Source organism: Rattus norvegicus, chromosome 7, assembly GCF_021556685.1.
Source record: "Rattus norvegicus strain SHRSP/BbbUtx chromosome 7, alternate assembly SHRSP_T2T, whole genome shotgun sequence".
NCBI classification, from domain to species: domain Eukaryota; kingdom Metazoa; phylum Chordata; class Mammalia; order Rodentia; family Muridae; genus Rattus; species Rattus norvegicus.
In genome coordinates this window covers 74,859,039-74,861,173 of record NC_141540.1, presented here as the reverse complement: position 1 = coordinate 74,861,173, position 2,135 = coordinate 74,859,039, and the positions used below count along the sequence as shown (strand labels likewise).

Sequence of the window (2,135 nt, the reverse complement as noted above, 5' to 3'; positions counted from 1 at the left end):
AGACCGTATACAGTTTCCTCTTCAGCCAGGGATGTGGGCAGGGTTGGGCAATGTTGGTGGTCTCTTCCGCTCTGAAGCCTCAGGAGTGCCCACCTGACCAGGCGGTGAGGTCTCTCTCCCACGGAGTTTGGGAGCAGAGAGCTGCTTCGGGCCGGGATCCGCGGGTTTGGGACTCCCGGTAAACACAGGAAGTGCGCGGTCCTAGAGGAATTTTGCCTCTGTGTGTCCTGAGTTCACCAGGCAGGTCTCTTGCAGCAGAAAAGTTGGTCTTACCTGTGGTCCGGAGGCTCAAGTTTGCTCGTAGGCAGCAAACCAGGAAGATCTCTCCGTGGCGGCAGCAACCAGGAAGATCTGTGCCGCCCTTTCCGGGAGCCTCCGTGCACCAGGGTTGCAGGTGGCGTTTGGTGTTTTCCTCTGGCATCAGAGATGTGTGCAGAGTGCAGTCTCTTCTGGTTTCCCAGGGGTGTCTGCTTCTCTGTAGGTTTAGCTCTCCCTCCCACGGGATTTGGGTGCAGAGAACTGTTTATCCGGTCTGTCCCTTCAGGTTCCTCTTTCCTTTTTTTTCTACCCTTCTTCCTCTCTCTCTCTCTCTCTCTCTCTCTCTCTCTCTCTCTCTCTCTCTCTCTGTCTCTGTCTCTTTCTGCCAGCAAATTGTATTGACTCTACCTTCAAAATGCATGTATGACCATTTATCACTCTTCTCACTATAAACATCATAATAAGCCACACTCTTCTGATTCTCATTTTGGATTATATTTCTAGCTGGCATACATGCATCTATCCTTGTTACCTTCAACCTATTCTTTTTAAAAATAATTGTGAAACAGTTCACAAATTTTCATGTCATTCTTGCACAGAAGCCATGCTTATCTTCTCTGTTTCATTTATAGAATACTATATGATGCCAAAGCAAGCACAATTTTATTTAATGAATTAGTTGTGTGTGTGTGTGTGTGTGTGTGTGTGTGTGTGTGTGTGTGTGTGTGTAATTTTCTCCTTTCACTGTTAGTACCTGGGATTGAACTCAAGTCATCGAGCTTGTATGACAAGTGATGTTTACTAAATTATCTCATTAGCCTTTTATATATTCTTTTTTCTTTTCTTTCTTTTTCTTTGAGTGTCTCTCTATGCAGTCCTGATTCTCCTGTGGAGATCAGGTTGGCCTGGAACTCACAGAAATTCACCTACCTCTGCCTTCCAAGTGGTGGGATTAAAGGTATGTGCTAGGATTCCCAGCTTCTAGCTCTCAATATATTTATTTTGGTTCTTGGTTTTTGAAGGCAGAGTTTTCAGTAGCCCTGGATGTTCTAGAACTTGCTCCATAGACCATACTAGTCTCAAGTTCTGAGATCTGCCAGCTTCTGACTCCCAAATGCTGGATTAAAGGTATGTGCCATTGCTGTCCAGAATTCTCAATATACTCTTAACATAGCAGTTATCATGAACTGGTTAAAATTCAGGTCAGGTCATATGACTCTGCATAGTACCATCCTGTGGCTTATTATATCATGCAGAGTCAAATCTGAAGTTATTTTAAAAAAAAACAATTATTTGAGAATTTCACTCAATGTATTTTGACCATATTCACCTCCTCTGCTCCAACACCTCCTGAATCCTCTCACTTTCCTCCTACTAACTTCAAGTCCTCTCCTCCTCTTCTTTTTTTAATTCTTCTTCTTCTTTTCCTCCTCATTGACTAATCTCGGAGTGGGCCTTCGAGCCTGTCAGAAAATGGTTGGTTACCTCCATTAGTATTCATACCACTGTTGTATCAAAAGGAATATCTTGTCAGATCAGTTGTTATTGTAGCTTTCTGGGTTCAAAGCTTGGTGGCTCTTAATCTAGTTTCTGCCACCTGTCTCACCATGCCACTTTGTCCATAGTAGTTTGACTGCAGTTCTGGAACATGGCAAGATGGCTTCTGTTCACAGCCTTGCCACCTATTCCCCAAGTCTGGATTGCTTTTCTTATACGTGTCATTATGAACTTGTCATCACAGATAGGCTTATCAGTGACAACAAACATCTCTATCCCAAAGTGGCAATATTTAGGCCCCCTTTCCCTTCTTATTTAACCCACAGTACTATTATTATCAAATACATTTTAACTAAAAATTTTCAGTTATTACCTTACTA

At 43.1% G+C, this 2,135-nt stretch overlaps 1 non-coding gene across 1 annotated transcript; it reads right to left on the bottom strand.

Annotated features, from left to right (window-relative positions):
• Window positions 1-812: 812 nt before the first annotated feature.
• LOC120093916 (U6 spliceosomal RNA) lies at window positions 813-918 on the bottom strand. The gene has a single exon (XR_015626288.1). It is a non-coding gene; the product is annotated as a U6 spliceosomal RNA (small nuclear RNA).
• Between the last annotated feature and the right edge of the window lie 1,217 nt (window positions 919-2,135).